Genomic DNA, 19,164 nt, shown 5'->3' on the forward strand with positions numbered 1-19,164 from the left:
TGGAGGAGGACATTTCCAAATCCAGGGGGTAGCCAGACACCCGGATGGGCCCCAGCTATGCCTGCCTCTTTGTCACCTATGTCAACCAGTCCCTCCAGTACCTAGCTGAAAATGTGTTGCTGGAAAAGCGCAGCAGGTCAGGCAGCATCCAAGGAGCAGGAGAATCGACGTTTCGGGCATGAGCCCTTCTTCAGGACCTCCAGTACCTACACAGGCACTGTGCCCCAATTCTTCCGCTGTTACATCAGTCACTGCATCGGTGCAGTGTCTTGCACCCAGGCTGAACTGGAGCAGTTCATCAACTTTGCCCACAACTTCCACCTTGCCCACAAATTCACTTGGTCCATCTTGGACACCTCCCTCCCTACCATTTCCATCTCCGGTGATAGTCTCTAGACGGACGTTTACTACAAACTCACAGACTCCCAAAACTACACATCCTTTCACCCAGCATCCTGCAAGAACTCCATCCCATTCTCCCAATTCCTATGCCTCCGCCGCATCTGCTCAGACGAGGTGACATTCCACATCCGAGCAACCCAGATGTCCACCTATTTCGAACAATGTGCTTTTCTTCCATCTGTCATCCAGACAGCCCTCTGCCGCACCACCTCCATTCCCCATTCCACTGCTCTAAACAGCCCCCTCCAAAGGCAATAAAGACAGAGTCCCCCTTGTACTCACCTACCACCCCACCAGTCTCCGCATCCAACGTATCATCCTTAAACACTTCCACCAAATCTAACTAGACCCCACCGCCAAGAACATCTTCCCCTCCCCACCCCTCTCTGCTTTCCACAAGGACCGATCTCTGCAACAGTTGTTGGTTTGCACCACTCTCTCCACCGAAACCACCCACCCCCACCCCCGCCGGTACCTTTCCCTGTAAATGGAAAAGATGACAAAACCTGCTGGTACACCACCCCCTCACTTCCATCCAGGGCCCCAAGCAGTCCTTTCATGTGAGAAAGAGGTTCACCTGCCTCTCTTCCAACCTAGCTTACTGCATCAGGTGGTCCTGGTGTGGTCTTCTCTACATCGGGGATACCAAATGTAGACTTAGGGAACGGTTCACCGAGCATTTCAGCTGGTCCCGCAGGGCCTCTCAATCACTGCCCACCGACATGACCATGCTGGGCCTCCTCCATTGCCACAACAAACCAAACTGCAAATTTGCAGGAATAACACCTCATCTTCTGCCTGGGCAGCCTGCAGCCTGAAGGACACAATATTGGGTTCTCCAATTTTTGATAACCTCCCTTCCCAGCCCCTCCTCCTCCCTTCCACTTCTCCCAGGCACCTACTGGATTCATTCCTCCAATTTACCAACCAGGTCGTACCCTCTGCCTGTCTTCACCTTTCCCTGCTCCTACCATCCCCTTTATCTGCAGCTCCCCCACACCCTCCCCGAAGACCTAGTGAAGGGTTACACCTGAAATGTCAACTTCTGCACCTTCTGATGCTGCATGGCTTGTTGTGTTCTTCCAGCCTCTTCCCTGTCTACTTATGATCACATTGAAGGCAGAGCAGACTTGATGGGCTGAAAGACCTAGTTCTGCCCCTTTTTCTTATGATTTTATCATTGATAGTAGATTTACTCACAGGATGCCCTCTTAAAGATCTCTGTCTTCTGAACTGTATATCCAGTGTCTCAGTCATCCCTTTATACATGTTTATTTTAACCCAAAACTTCTGGCCCAGAAGTAGGGACACTACCTCTGCATCACAAAACATAATCATCAGGGTTGAATAAACACTAAATCAAATTAATGAAATGACTAAAAGACAGTCTCCTAAAGGGACACTGTAATGAACATCAAGTTGTCAAAGAAAATCTACAACTTTGTTTTGAGGGGAGATGGTGTACTGCAGCCCTTGCAATAGCCACTGGTCATGGATGGCCTCAGTTGTGTCATTGGACACCGCACATTCCCTCTCCATGACCACCTGGGTGTGTCTGGTCTAATGCCTTTGTTAATGGCCTGCTGTATGAATCCATTGATGGTCACCTGGACCAGGCCCAAAAGTAGACCCATGAGGAGTTCCTCTGGTTTGCCTGTGTTCCTCTGCACTGGGTGAACAAAGATTAAAGCTTGGTGCTGACATTCAGTCAAAGATTTAGGTGCAGTCCTTCAGGTAACTGTATCGCAATTCATGTATGTGTGGAACATAGATTTCTCAAAGTGATATAAAACACAGGCATCCTGGATATCCATGCACCATTATAACCTCCTCCTGCTGTGTACGTTACCCTCCAGGCCATTCTCCAATAGTCTATGCACCATGCCTCTATGGTGCTCCACTCGTACTATCTCCCCTCTCATTGCTGTTGGGATTTTCAGATTTTCAGGGCTATTTTAAAAACGCAGCTGTACATCAAATCAAGTGATAGCAGTCTGGAGTTGCCCTTCAAACTGTTTATATTATGACAAGAATCAAAAAGAGTATCTTTTGAAGAGAGGGGGAATGGTTGACATTCATTGCAAATGCAAGTGCATAATTATAAGTATATTGCTGCTTAGGAACCATACATGATCTGTCCTTAGCATCATCACATCTCAGAACCTTGTCTAAAGGAAAACTACTCTTTCCCCAATACACAGTGTAGCCTAATATTTTCTTATTGTACACTATTGGAACATCACGTACTAGAAATACTTTCAATAGTAAAAATGTTTGTCTTCATTCAACGATATAAATGCAAATAAAAACAAACAAAAGCCCATACTTACTTGTGGGAACAGACAGTTAGTGCTTGTCTTTCAGGCACCACCAAACTTTCATTCAATGCGTGAACATTGCACCTAGTTCACAACTACTAGAACCCCCCAGCTGTTACTCCTCCAGCTCTCAGAGTCCATCACATCCTCTCTTTGCTTCCTTCAGTTATGCACAGCACAGCTTGATCAGATTATGCAGTTCATTTTGCCTGCTGTTGAATGCAAACCACCCCATTGACACATCCAAGCAATGAAACTTCATCCCCAACAGGCCTATCTTCTGCACAATGACCCTATTAGGAGCATGGCTGAATTATAACTATGCTATGTCTCAGTCAGGAGATTGTATAATAGAGTTTCCAGCCATGGTTGCAAAAGGAAACCTTGTCTCCTAGTAACCAACCTCGCAATGTATCATGACCTTGAAATGAAGTAAGAAAATAACAGTTCTTAAGGATATAGGCATCACAGTAGCTCCCAGGTACTTGGCACAGACTGTCCAGATGTGATACTGATGATCACAGATCACTTGCCCGTCAATGGCACAGAATGCTTTCCTATTCATGAAGTCAGCTGTGTTATGATATGGTAATCTCAAACTGATGTGTGTATATCAATCATACCCTGTACCTGGGAAATGGCAGCTATGTTGCCAAAGTCCACGTCCTGGGTGACAGCACTGATCTCATCACAGTGAAATGAGATGAAACAATGTAAATTGGGAAAAACTGCATCCCTAACATCCTTGACACATCTGTGGGACAAGGATAGTGAAGTCTCACACAGATCCCCAGTGGATCATTGGAAGCAGCAAGTTAAGTAAAAGTTTAGTATGCATCACCTTTAATGACCATCCATTCAAGATTGCCACCACTCCTTCATGTCTCCAGCATATTTGGTATAGTTCTATAACTGTGTCCTGGGACACCCTAAGCCTATAGTGAAACTGCACTGTGCTCACCTGGCAGAAATGGTATTGAGACTGATAGATTCTGGACCTCCTGTAAACACTGCACATCCTGAGCCGCCCTTCAGCTGTGTATTTTTTATGTAGAGGCTGTTCAGTAGATGTTGGGGATTGCTGCTGATCTTGGGCTTGCTGGCATATCTTGTTTTTCTCCACTTCTCTACATCTTCGTGGCACTGCAACATGATCTTGGAATTGCTTAAGTAATGAACCTAAACTGATCACACTGGAACTGCTAAGAATAGGTCTGAACTTTGTGGATTCCTAAGGCGAGCCACAATATACCTTTGGAGAGATTAAATATCCCTTTGCATATGATACAAAACACCTTTTAGGGATCAGGAGTCCTTTATGTGTTCAAAAGAATCTGTTTTCACTTACAGAGTCTTTATCCTGTGCAATTCTCTTCCCTAAATTAATTCATTCATTCTTGTCTTAACTCAATATTTTCTTATTAAACAAGGAAAACAAGCTTTATGGAGAGTTAAGACCACAACTAGATCAGCCATGATCTTATTGAATAGCAGAAAGGCAGACGAGCCTCCAACTGCTCTTAAGTCTAGATTAGAGTGGTGCTAGAAAAGCACAGTAGGTCAGGCAGCATCCGAGGAGCAGGAAAATTGACGTTTCGAGCATGCCTTCTGCCCGAAACGTCGATTTTCCTGCTCTTCGGATGCTGCCTGACCTGCTGTGCTTTTCCAGCACCACTCTAATCAAGACTCTGGTTTCCAGCATCTGCAGTCCTCACTTTTGCCTAGTCCAACTGCTTTTAAGCCATTTGTTCCAGAAAACTTCTCATATGAGTAAAAAATAAAGGATTGGCCAAGATTTTCAGTTTGTCAGAGAGGTATTGTGACTTGGAAAAACAGGAACAAATCCTTAGAAATCTAAGTCATGCCCCTGAACATGGGATTTTCCCATTTTTGTGGGTACAAATGTAGAACTAGCTCAGAATTCATGCTTGCATGGCTTACGGAGACAGCTGGCCATTTAAATCATTAGCTGGCTATGATTTTAGTGAGACATAGTTTTAGGCTGAGAACCCATGATTTTAGTGTCTGAAAGCAGAAGTGTGTACATTATACCATGTTACACACTGGCCTGAAGCTCATGTTTTTAACTGGATAGTCAGGATACTCTTGGCAATAGAGAGTTCCCCCTTTGGATCTAGTACAAGGGCTCATATTTGAGGCAAGTAAGGTTCTGTGTGGTAGAGATAGGGCACCTTTCAGGAGAGCTCAGGCTTTAGCACAGGTAAAGTGCCCTTTTGGGAGAAGTCAGGACCTTTTTGGGATTTTTGAAAATAAACATACTTGTGAATAAGAAGTGCAGAAACATTGTGGAACAATCAAGTTGTCCAAGCTGGCAATGAATGGGTCTTTCACAGATTTTTGAGACTATAAAGGCATTTAAAATTTCAGTTTATTCAGAATTAAAATTTAAAAATTAGATGATTTTAATAAAAAGATTAGTTTCTATTTCAATCTGTATGTTAACATTAGTCTGAGGATTCCCAAAATTGGACACTTTAACATAGGACTATTAATGTTTGTTGCACTTGAATGAAATATTATTTAAAGGTAGTAAATGTGTTTTATGAATTAGATTTTATTTCTCAGTATATTAAAAGCTGCAATAAATTTATATAATAGAAACTTGTTTTTTCCTTATCGGTGCATGGGTCCTGAGGTCTACCCATCATGAATACTAGGTGAGTTGGCATGATAGGTGAAAGGACAAAGGACACCAGATAAGAGACATGGGTTGGTATGAGTTACAATTAAGTTGGCATATAGATAGTAAAGAGTCAAGGGTTTGGGATGGAGGTTTGTGTAGGAACATTATGTTTGGGTATAGGATATTAGGTGGCAAAGAGGGTATGAAGATTATGGGGATGAGTACCAGGTATCAGGTGGAAATGGAGAATAGAGTTAGATATGGGGATGGGTATATAGGCATAGGTTGGCATGCAGACTGTTAGGGAACATAGAAGTGGGTGCAGGTCTAGGATAGCATGGGTTGGCATGGGATGGGACAAGGGTAGTGAGGGGGATTGGGTGGTGGTAAGGGGAATGGAGGCAGGTGGGAAGGTTTATGTTTTAATCTTTATTCCTTATCAGTTCTGTAGTGGCTTCAAGTAGAACCACTTCAGACCAACAGAAACATGCCTTTACACACCTCAACTAGTTTCTCATGAATTTTGTAGAAGGATCATAAAACAGTTGTATGACTTCTTTTGCATATTTAATTTAAACCATTGCTGATTTCAGATGGTTACTAGGAATACCTAGAAGCCCTGAGGAGTACAATGGTAGCAGTGACTGTGCAGATTAGGTGCAGAACCCCACACTAAGCAATTGGCAAAAACTGCATCAACTTTTGAGTGAAGTAAGGAAAATTCTGTAGCCCACTGTTTTCTTCAATATGGTCCATTCAAATGTCAAGATAATATTTCAGGTCCACCAGGTTCAATTAAAATTGACTCACAGTCTACAAATTGAAAAAATCAAATCAATGCTTTCACTTGTATCTTTAAGTCTACTTCTAAGTACTTCCCTGAGAAATTAATAAAGTTCAAACCATGAACGCATGATGATTTCTGCTCATTTTTATGATGCAATTACCAGGATTGCTACTTTTAAAACTGCTTTCCTTTTGCATTTTCAGATCTTAATAAAAATTGACGAAGATTACACGAGAGTTGTGAATGAAAATGCATGGCTTAAATCTGATGAGATGCTAGCAATATTAAAATATTTTAATATTTCATGTAAAACCACAGATATCCGGTAAGAAAAATAGGATCTAAAACTGTAATAGGTGTTGTGTTTAGACTTCCTGGTAGCAGTTCTGAAGTACTAGATTGCATCATTGCAGACATTATGCAAGTGTGTAATAAATATAGAGACATATTAATGAGGAATTTTTACTTTACAGTAGATTGGGAGAGGCAGACAAATCCTTGTCAGAAAAGTAGTGAGTTTGTTGGCGTGTGCCCAGGTTAGTTCCCTACATCAAAGTTCCAGGATGCAAAAAAGGGACAAGCAATATTGGATTAAGTGATAAGTAATGAGTCAGCTTTAATTAGTAACCTAATTTTGCATAAATATTTATCAAATAGTGATCATCACATGATCGAGTTCACAGCAGCATTTGAAAGTGAACAGCACAAATCGGTTACTTGATTTTAGATTTTGGTGAGGCTACTTTAAAGCAATGAGACAGACTATCCACAGTAAGCAGGGGAGGTCTATGAGTAAAATGGGTAAAAAAAAGATGAAAAACAGTGGAGGACATTTGATGAAACATTTAACCACAATACAGAACCATTTCATAGTCCTGAGAAAGAAAAACTCCACTTCACAGAAAAAAGAAACAGCCTTGGACAACTGAAGACAGCAAAAGGTACAGCATAAAACTAAAATAAACAGTCGACAAAAATGCAAAAACAGCAACAATTCTGCTGAATGGGAAAGATAAAATGACCAGCAAAGGGCCACAAAACAGTTTATAAGAGCTACAAAAATGGGATTATGAAAAGAAACTTGCAAGAGGCATTAAAATTAATCAGAAGAAATTTTATCATTACATAAAGTGAAAATTCGTAGTCAAGTTGGGGACTCAATGAGCCAAATTCTTTCCTCACTGTAGAGATTCTATGACTCTAGAGGTTTTCTAGTACTCTCTTCCATAACTGTTAGTTGATGTTAAATCAGTAATTAAATTTAAATCTGAGATACGTAATTTTTTTTGTTAAGCAAAGTTATTAAGGGATATGGGCCATATGGAAGTATAGAGTGTTATGTAGACCAGCTTTGATTTCACTGAATGGAAGACAGTCTCAAGAAGCTGAATGGCCCACTCCTGTTCCTGTGCTCCCATGCACCAAAATATGATGACCCTAAATTATGCTCTGATCTGTCTTTCAACGTAAACCAGAATGCAAATGGTTAGAAACAGCTGCAGGTTATTGTGCACAGTTAAGGGAATTGTCTAAAAATACCAGTTCAATGTCCAAACTTTGGTATCCTTGAACCGAATTCAAGATTTCTAATTGAACAGAATTGTGATAGCGAAGTCTTAGAGAGGATAAAGGAAGTAGGAGTATACTTAAGAGGGAAACCAGGAGGGCAAAAAGGGGACATGAGATAGCTTTGGCAAATAGAATCAAGGAGAATCCAAAGGGGTTTTACAAATATATTAAGGACAAGAGGGTAACTAGGGAGAGAATAGGGCCCCTCAAAGATCAGCAAGGCGGCCTTTGTGTGGAACCACAGAAAATGGGGGAGATACTAAACGAGTATTTTGCATCAGTATTTACTGTGGAAAAGGATATGGAAGATATAGACTGTAGGGAAATAGATGGTGACATCTTGCAAAATGTCCAGATTACAGAGGAGGAAGTGCTGGATGTCTTGAAACACATAAGGTGGATAAATCCCCAGGACCTGATCAGGTGTACCCGAGAACTCTGTGGGAAGCTAGAGAAGTGATTGCTGGGCCTCTTGCTGAGATATTTGTATCATCGATAGTCACAGGTGAGGTGCCGGAAGACTGGAGCTTGGCTAACGTGATGCCACTGTTTAAGAAGGGTGGTAAGGAAAAGCCAGGGAACTATAGACCGGTGAGCCGGACCTCGGTGGTGGGCAAGCTGTTGGAGGGAATCCTGAGGGACAGGATGTACATTTATTTGGAAAGGCAAGGACTGATTAGGAATAGTCAACATGGCTTTGTGCGGGGGAAATCATGTCTCACAAACTTGATTGAGTTTTTTGATGAAGTAACAAAGAGGATTCATGAGGGCAGAGCAGTAGATGTAATCTATATGGACTTAAGTAAGGAGTTCGACAAGGTTCCCCATGGGAGACTGAGAAGCAAGGTTAGATCTCACGGAATACAAGGAGAACTAGCATTTGGATACAGAACTGGCTCAAAGGTAGAAGACAGAGGGTGGTGGTGGAGGGTTGTTTTTCAGACTGGAGGCCTGTGACCAGTGGAGTGCCACAAGAATCAGTGCTGGGTCCTCTACCTTTTGTCATTTACATAAATGTTTTGGATGCGAGCATAAGAGGTACAGTTAGTAAGTAATGTAAAACCAGAATTATTTCATAAATCAGTCAGGTGGGTATTATCTGGGGCCTTTTTTCTTACTGCTGTCCTTTTGTTTTTTGGACTGGGGTTGACTATACCTGTGGTTAAGATGTGTGGGGGGGAACGGGCATCTATTATTAACTCTCAGAATGTAAATAACAGGGTTTCCTCATCTGTGAATTGCCTGGGTGGGTTACTCTTCAGAGGGTGGGTGTGGTCTTGTTGGGCCGAAGGGCCTGTTTTCATACTGTCTAAATCTAAAACCAAAACCAACCACTACATTTAAATTAAGCAAACACCCAAATAGCCCCCAATTCGCTAGGGATCTCCCCCCTTGCCCATAGGAGGCACTCCTCCCAATCCTAGCTATCATTCCAACTCCCTATAGCCTAGGGCTAGGGCACGGCCTCAGCTAGAGGGAGTTGGAATGATAGCTAGGATTGGGAGGAGTGCCCCCTATGGGCAAGGGGAGAGATCTCTCATGAATTGGGGTTATTTGAGTGTTTGCTTAATTTAAATGCAGCGGTTAGTTTTTTTTTAGATGAGATTAGATTACCTAGAGTATGGAAACAAGCCCTTCGGCCCAACAAGTCCACACCGACCCTCCGAAGAGTAACCCACCCAGACCCATTCCCCTATCCTACACTTACTCCTGACTAACACATCTAACACTATGGGCAATTCACCTGGCCTGCACATCTTTGGACTGTGGGTGGAGACCGGAGCACCTGGAGTAAACCCACACAGACACGGGGAGAATGTGCAAACTCCACACAGACAGTCGTCCAAGGTGGGACTTGAACCCTGGACCCTGGCGCTGTGAGGCAGCAGTACTAACCATTGAGCCACCGTGCTGCCCTTGTAGTTTTTATAGGAGTAGTTTTTGGACTTTATAGAGTTAATGTCTTTGTCGCTCACTGCACCTTAGATAAGCTTCCTCCTCTTGGAAGGGCTGCCCTGGATGACCATGGCTAGTGATTTGTTCAGGTGGTGCACCTGGACTGTAAAAGGGAGCCATTCCCTCATTAAGAGAAAGAAGGTGCTGTCAAGCCTTAGGAAGGAAAGGTTGGAAATTGCCCTGCTACAAGAGATGCATTTAACTGATAAGGAACATCTGAAACTGCAGCAAAAGGGTTATGACAGGGTATTCATCTCCTCCTATAGCTCCAAGAGTAGAGGAGTGGCTATACGGGTAAGAAAGAACCTCCCTTTCCAGGTAACTGAGTGAATTCAGGACGAAAATGGATGGTTTATCATTCTTAAAGCTCTAATACATGGATGTAGGTTTGCTCGCTGAGCTGGAAGGTTCGTTTTCAGATGTTTCATCACCATACTAGATAACATCTTCAGTGAGCCTCCGAATGAAGCACTGGTGGTGTAGCCTGCATTCTATTTATGTGTTTGAGATTCCTCGAAGCATGGCATTCCAACCAGAACTCTATCAACAAACACATTGACTTGGATCCCATTTATAACCCCTGAGAAAAAGAACAGGAAATGACATCAGCATTGGAAATGATGTAACCACCGGAAATGACATCACGGACCCAAGGAAACGGTATGCCCGTGCAATCTAAGCAGTTGGTGGACATGTGTGAGGAGTTGGGATTGGTAGCTGTATGAAGGCACCTCCACTCTAATGGGAAGAGACTTTCTATTTCAACCCACACAAGTGCCTTACGCGAATTGACTTTTTTTTATGCCATTGAACTGTTTGGACAGAACACTGGTGTGCAAAATTGGGAATACAGCTGCCTCGGACCTTGCACCAGTGTATTTAGATGTTAAAATCGAGGGTAGTGGAATGGATGCACGCATTGGAACATGGATCCATTCCTGTTAAGGGATAGCAAATTCATTGAGTGCATCACAAGAGAGTTCAGGGCCTTCTGGGATATCAACTCAGGTAAGGCCAGTAATCCGCCATTACCTTGGAAAGCCACTAAGGCATATTTACGAGGCATGATTATTTTTTATTCAACAACTAGAAGGAGGCAGAGGGAGGAGCAACAACGGATGCTGGAGGCCCGGCTGCAGATAGCTGAGGAAGTATATTATAAAAGGCCTTCTTTGGTTAAGCTGCAATGGGTCACAGCCCTGTGGGCTGCTCTCGACTCATTGCACACATAGGTGCCAAGAAAAAGAGGTCTCCTTTGCTAAGCAAAGGCTGCTTGAATTCGGAGATAAGCCAGGTAGATATGGCATATCTGGCGAAAAAGAAAAATTCTTCCCAACCTATTATGTCTTTTAGAGAGAAGGCTGGCATGGTTGCCCTTGAGTTGAAGAAGATCAATGTTAGATTTAGAGAATACTTTGCAGGGTTATATTGATTGGAGGGAAATGAACACGGTGCAGCAAGAATGCAGTCCATTTTTGAGAACCTGGACCTCCCCAGTATCAACGTGGAACAGGTTTCCCTGTTGAATGCGCCTATGATGGTACAGGAAGTGCAGGAAGCAATAAGGCATCTTCAGGGTGGCAAAACACCAGGGCCAGATGGATTCCCATGTGATTTCTATAAGAAATTCATAAATGTGTTGGTGGAGCCACTTCTGGAGATGTGCACAGGAGTGTCTGCTACCCTTTCTTAGGGAGGCTAATATCTCCCTCATTTTAAAGAAGGGAAAAGACCTTGAACAATGTGCTTCATATAGACCAATTTCACTGTTGAACATAAATTTTAAAATTCTATCCAAGATGCTGGCCTTGAGGTTGAAAAAGGTCCTGCCCCATATTATAAAAGAAGATAAGCCGGGTTTTTTTCAAGGGCCTTAGCCCCTCTAACAATATCAGGAGGGTACTGAACATCGTGCAGGTATGCCAGCAAAGATTGATCCGAGGTTCGGTGGTCTCCCTAGACGCAGAAAAGGCTTTTGACCGGATAGAATGGGCGCTTTGGTCTGGGGGGAACTTTTGCTAGATGGGTGGCAGTATTGTATAATGATCCTAAGGTGACAGTCATCACAAACGGCATTTTAATATTAGGAGAGGTAGTCAACAGAGGTGTCCCCTTTCACCGCTGCTATTAATCTTGGCAATTGAGCCGTTAGCTGAGGCTATCAGGAGGGATCCTGAAATCGTGGTGCCAGGGGTGGGAATGGGGGAGCATAAGATCACCCTATATGCTGATGATGTCCTTTTGTTCTTGGCCAACCTGGAGGAGTCTGTTCCTCGATTGATTCAAACAACTAATGCATTTGGCAGTGTTTTGGGCTACAGGATCAACTTTACAACATTGGAAGCCATGCTAGTGGGGGGATTAGTGGAGGTGCCTGAACTGAAGGATGGAATGTTTTGTATTTGAGAATTTTTATTACCCCTGCCTTCCACCAGCTGTATAAAGCTAACTATGTATAATTGGAGAGGATAAAACAGGATTTCCAGCGGTGGGAGGGATTACCATTATCATGGTAAGGCCGAATAGCCCTGATTAAAATGAATGTTCTTCCTCACCTGTTGTACCCCATGAGAATGCTCCCGTTGTGGCTACCCAGACGAGGTATTTACAGAGATCAATGGTTGGCTAGGTTCTTTTATTTGGTGTTGCAGGTCCCCCTACTTAAATTTACCAAATTGCAATTCTCGCAGGGTGAGGGAGGGGTGGATTTTCCGGACTTGAAGAGATATCAAATAAGCACCCTGTTAGCATATGTTGGTGACTGGGTACAAGGGGATTTAGAGTTGATTTGGCTTGACATTGAAGCCTCATAGTCGAGATGTTCTATTATTTATGGATAAGATGAAATCCATGACCGAGCAGTGTAAGAGTCCAATCATTTTAAATATGGTGAAAGACTGGACGATAATGAGGCACGACAAGGGTAATTGGCTTAGGACCTTGCCATTTACCCCATTGATGGGAACCCAAGGATTTAAACCTGGGCAATGGACTCCAACTTTAAGTTATGGGAGAATAAGCGAATCTCGTCTGGGAGATTTAGTCCAGAGGTCTTGATGTCATTTAGGGGAGAAAGTGAGGACTGCATATGCTGGAGATCAGAGCTGAAAATGTGTTGCCGGAAAAGCGCAGCAGGTCAGGCAGCATCCAAGGTGCAGGAGAATCGACTTTTTGGGCATGAGCCCTTCTTGGGACTCACTGAAATCCTTGTAGATGGAGGAAGAGAGCTTCTTCAAGGAAGGCATCCAGACGGGCTCATGCCCGAAACGTCGATCCTTGATGTCATTTAGCGAGCTAAGTCAGAAATATGGGTTGTCTAATAGGAACCTTTTCCAGTACTTTCAGATAAGGGATTATATGCAGAGGAAGACCACGCTCCTAGCTTAGTTTTACAAGTCAGATGTGAAGAAAAGAGTGCTCTGCTGTACGGGTGCTTTTTCGGTTAGTACTTTGTATCATTTATAGAAGGGACGTGTCTTAGCAGACGTGGAGGGACTCTGTAGGATATGGAATCGAGAGCTAGGAGAGTATCTCATTGGAAGTATGGGAAGATATATGGGAAAATGTAAGGAAGATTTCAGTATGTAACAAAGTGCAGGCCATGCAATTGAAGATTTTACACAGGGTTCATATGGCGCCAGCAAGGTTAGCTAAGTTCAAGAGAAGAGCGTCATCAGGGTGTCCCAAATGTAAAATTGGTATAGGCACTCTCACACACTGCTATTGGTCATGTTGTAAGATCCAGAGATACTGGAGTGCTATAGTAAGGGAGCTGAAGGACATCCTGGGGATTGAAGTTAAAATGGATCCAGTATTTCTTCTTCTGGGGTTGCCAAATTTACCCTCTCTGGGGGAACACAGGAAGAGATTGTGTAACATTCTTACCCACTGTGCGAGGAAGAACATTTTAATGAATTGGATGTTGGAAAAACTCCCGGGTCTTATGGTATGACGTTGGCTGGTGTTGGAGAATCTCCCCCAAGACTACCTCACAAAATGGAGCAGGTTTACAAGATGTGACTGCCCTTTCTAAATTATATTGACACAGACTTATCAGCAATATTAATTAGGGCTGTGGGTATAGCTATGGGAATCAGTCTAGGTGCCCGTGGGGCCCTGGAAGGGGAGGATGGGAAAAAAGAATACAGGTACAATGACTGGTGCTCCCAGGGATGGGAGCCTCAGTGGAGGTGTGGTAAATGAAATAAAGTTGTGTGATATAATTAATTTAATTTGAATTCAGTTTAATCTCATTTTTATTTGATTTGTTTGTAGTTTAGTTTAAGTTGATACGTTTGTTCTGGTAGAATAGTAGGTAGTTCATTATCAATACTATCGTGATATGACATTGTTGTACTGCCTCTATCTTTCTGTATTGCGGTATTATTCTTTTTTGTACATAGATGTTCTGTAAAAGGTTTGAAAAAGTTTCTAATAAAAATATTTATTTTAAAAAACACTCTTATCAGATTTGCCTCCGCCACCACCCCTGGGAGTGTTTCTAGACTCCTACCACTCTCTTGTAAAACACTTGTCCCTCACATCTCCTTTGAATTTTTCCCTTCTCATCTTAAATGCATGTCCCTTAGTTTTAGACATTTTAACTCTGGGAAAAAGATTCTGATCATCAGCCCTATTTATGCATCTCATAATTTTATAGACTCCTATCAAGTCTTCTCTCAGCCTCCACGACTCCAGAAAACAGCCTGAGTTTTTTTAAACTCCTCTTATAGTTCGTGCCCTCTAATCCAGGCAGCATTCTGGCAAATCTCTTCTGCACCCTCTTCCAAAGCTTCTACATCCTTCTTGTAATGCGCTGACTAGAATTGAACGCAATACTCTAAGTGCGGCCTAACCAAAATCTTACAAAGCTGCAACATGACATCCTGACTCATGTACTCAATTCTCCAACCAATAAAGGCAAGCATGTCATACGCCTTCTTTACCAACCTATCTACTTGCATGACCATAAGATGTAGCAGAAATAGGCCATTCAGCCCATCGAGTCTTGTCCATATTCAATTAGATCATGATTAATCTGATAACACAACTCCACTTTTCTGCTTTTTCTGCATAACTCTTGATTTCCTTCATAACTTAAAATTTATCTAACTCAACCTTGAATGTACTCAATTCCCAGCATACAGCTCTCTGCAGTAAAGACTTCCACAGATTCATAACCCTGTGATTGAAGACATTCCATCCTCATTTCCATCCAAAACCCTTCTTCTGACATGTCCTCTGATCCTATCTTCCACAAAAGGAACCACCATTCCACATCTATCCTGTCAAGTTAACTAAGAATCTTGTATATTTCACATTCTTCTATATTCCAAAGAGCACATGTCCAATCTATTCAACCTGTCCCCATAAGACAATCCCTCTATACCTGGTATTAACCAAATGATCCTTTTCTAGACTTCCAATGCCAGTATATCTTTCCTAAATGAGGAGCCCAAAACTGTTCACAGTATTCCAGCTGTGATCTATGATCTGACTAGTGCTTTGTAAAATCTTCGTAAGACTTTCCTACTTTTATACTCGATTCCATTTGAAATAAAGGCCAACATTTGCTTTCCCTCTTACCTGCTAAATTTGGATGCTAGCTTTTTTGTGATTCATGGATGATTCATTCCTAATCCCTCTGTATTGTAGGTTTCTGCAATCATTCTTCATTTATATAATATTCAGCCCCTCTGTTCATCTTGCCAAAGTACTTAACCTCACATTTCCCTATAATATATTCCACCTGCCAAGTTTTGCCCACTCACTTATCCTTGTAGCCCAGTACTGCTCCCTCACTTTCCCTACTAATCCCGCTAGTTACAGGTTGACATCCTGAAAATTTAGCTCCAACCCCATCCCCATCCCCATTTCCTTATCCCAACTTTCTGTCTTCTATTAGTTAGCTAATCTTCTAAGCATGCTATGACTGGTGAATGGCTAAGAAACAGGAATAAGGGAGAAGGCTTGATTGTACTTTCCTTACTGGTTTAAGTTATTTCACCATGAGTGGGGGTTTAATTTAACAATTTGTCTATTTTTATTGCAATGAAAACAAATCTAATTTGATGGCAAACAAAAAAGTTTTGGATGCATTATTGGGAAAAGGAGATGATGAACTCTACCTTGTGGTGAATGTTGACATTATTTAAGCAAACTGTTTTAAGGTCCTACATTATCTTAAAGGACAGACTAGTTTCAAATGATTTAGAGTCTGGACCAAATCCAAACATGGATCAATCTGAATGCTCCTAACAGCCTCCTAATACTTTAGTGACTTTTGTGAACTGCTTACTAAACTTATTTTTTGACTCTGAGTCTAATTAAAAACTTAGAACGATTGTAGAGTACTAGCATATTGGGGCAATGAACATGTAATTCTATTATAATGAGGCTATTATCTTGGGCAGGCAGAAGTTAGATGGTTCAATATTAAGAAAAAAAATACTGAAGCCTTATACTTGTTACATTGTGCTTGGCCTCAAAAAGGTGCCAGATAGTGACCATCTCCAACAAGAGGAGAAAGTGAGGTCTGCAGATGCTGGAGATCAAAGTTGAAACTTTATTGCTGGAACAGCACAGCAGGTCAGGCAGCATCCAGGGAACAGGAGATTCGACGTTTCGGGCACAGGCCCTTCTTCAGGAATGACCAACAGGAATGACCAACAATCTCCAACAAGAGACAATCTAATAATCATCTCTTGACATTCAATAGCATCACCATAACTGAATGCCCCACTATTAAAATAGACAGGGTTGCTATTGACCAGAAACCAAATTGAACTTGTCACATAAGTGCAGTCTCTATGAAGCAGGTCTCAGGCTAGGAATCCTATAATAGATAACTCACCTCCTGACTCCATAGTCTGTCCACGATCGAGACACAAGTCAGAAATATGTTTGAATGCTTCCCACATTCCTGGATAAGTGCGACTCTAGCAACATTCAGGAAGCTTGACACCAACAAAAACAAAGTAGCCTGCTTGTGGGCATCAATTCCTCAAATATCCAGTCCTTTGACCACTAATGGTCAACAGCAACAGTGTGTACTTTCTACACGATTCATCACAGACATTCACCAAGGCTCCTTGGACTGCACCTTTCAAACCCACGATTGCTACTATCTTGAAAGACAATGGAACACTATAATCTGCATGTTCCCCTTGAAACCACTCATCATCCTAACTTTAAGACATATTGCCATTTCTTCAGTATCATCAGGTTAAAACCTTGGAACTCTCCCTCTCAAGGCTTTATGGATGTGCCTACACCAAATGGACTGCAGCAGTTCACGAAGGCAACTCACCATCGCTGTCTCAAGGACAACCAGGAACAGGCAATAAATGTCTGCCCAGCAAGTCACATTCACATCCTGTGAGTGAATGACTTTTTTAAATAAAATTAAATGTAATCATAAATTGCCAGATTTGTTTTTCCAGAATCCATGAAATCCAACAGTAAAAAAGGAGATTGGATTTGCTGACTGAAGAAGCTAGGAACATTGGGCCAGTAGGAAAAGAGGTGTATTCAGCCTCTCCTCTGTTGATCAGTGCCTCTATGTCATCCTTGATGCAATTAATATCCCTAACTTCCAAATCCTGATGTCTCGCTCTGTCCTTCATAATAAGCTTGTCTTCATTAGATTCAGATCTGTCACTTCATCTCTCCTAATTTCTGCTGTCTTGCCCAAAATAAACAAAGATAATTAAATTCTTTAATTTTTACAGGATAAGTGCTGAGAAAGAAATAGATCTTACTCCTCATTTCAATGAAGAAGGAACTCCGATTGTGATTTGGAAGAGTCCAGTTTGTAAGTTTGCAATTTTATGATCTTTTTCTTGCTTAGCTTCTAAACATTTTTAAGTTCTGCTTGAAAATGTAGTTGATAAATTGTCTAATCTTAGATCTCTTAATTATGCAAAGTAAATATGTTTAAAATGGCTCCATATAAAAATAAATATGTCTCTTGCAAGAAGCAATTAATTTAAAACAGTTTTATACAGGAAAGTTCAACTGTACCTCAAAAATAGGAAGAAATATTTAATGCAGCAGTTAACTTAGAAATTTAAGAACTAGGAGCAGGAGTAGGCAATTCAGCCCCTCAAGCCTGCTCTATCATTTAATACAATCATGGCTGATCTCATCTCAGCTTGAACTCTGCCTTCATGCCCACTGTTTGTAACTATTCTACCCGTTCCTAATTAAAAGTCTCAATTTACTCAATGCCCCAGCATCCACCGCATCCTCGGTTAATTAATTCCACAGATTCACAACCGTCTGAGAGGAGTACTTTCTCTTCATCTGTTTTAAATCTGCTACCCCTTATCCTAAAACCATAACCTCTTGTTCTAGAATGTTAATTTCCCCCTTTAGCATCTTATATATTTCAATTAGATCTCCCCTCCTTCTTCTAAAATCTAGAGTGTGTAGGCCTGAACTGTTCAATCTCTCTTCATAAGATAAGCCCCTCGTGTCTGGAATCCATCTAGTGAACTTCTTCTAAACTATCTATTATACAACTACATCCTTCCTTAACTAAAGGAATCAAAATTGTTCGCAATACTCCAGGTGCAGTCTCACTACTGCCTTGTTGCCATAGCACTTCCTTATTTTTTTTCCTCTAATCCTTTAGTAATAAATGCCAAAATTCAATTTGCCTTCCTCATTACCTGCTGTACTTGCATACTAGTTTTCTGTGATTCATAAACAAGGATACCAAGATCCCTCTGCACTGAAGCACTCTGAATTTTCTATCCATTTATAATAAGTTGCCTTTCTATTCCTCCAACAAAAATGAATAATCTCACACTTATTAAACTTAATATTAAAAAACTTAACAGTTGAAGAAAATGCAATATATTTGTTTCAAAAATTAAATTTATTGCCAAACTGCAATTACATGTTAAACCTTATAATGAAGTGATTGCATTTAATTGATTTTTAAAATCTTCATGCTTTTATTTTTATTTCCTGTTACTACATGAGCAGTTTCTGAACCTAAAGCATTTATTTTGCTGGGGATGGCAATAAATGAAGACTCAGACACGAGCAAAGTCCTTGTCTTAGACACAATGTACACAAGACTGAATGACTTTAACTGGATAATTGATAAGGTATGTGTAGGTAAAGGAATTTAGCAAGCCTCAAAATTACATTCAAACAGTGACTGTAAGCCACCACCATAATGGCAATAAATCCTTGTCTTAACAATCTCATCCAAATTCCTTATTCTTTAATTTCTTTAAAAATTGAAAGTGAAAATGAAGGCGCACACAATTAGATGAAGCACTGTAAGGGCAAATCATGTACTCTGGGTGGGGACTTCAATATTGTTGCTAGGAGTTGCATCATAGCACTACTATTGACCGAGCAGGTTGAGTCCTTAAGGGCGGATCTGCTCAACTGGGTTTGTGGCAGGCAACAACCAAGAAGGTGGAAAAATCGACTTGATCTAGTCCTCATTAATCTGCCTACCTGATGCACTT

This window comes from Chiloscyllium plagiosum, unplaced genomic scaffold, assembly GCF_037043375.1.
Source record: "Chiloscyllium plagiosum isolate Xiang-an unplaced genomic scaffold, Cpla_swu_hap1 HiC_scaffold_2, whole genome shotgun sequence".
NCBI classification, from domain to species: Eukaryota; Metazoa; Chordata; class Chondrichthyes; order Orectolobiformes; family Hemiscylliidae; genus Chiloscyllium; species Chiloscyllium plagiosum.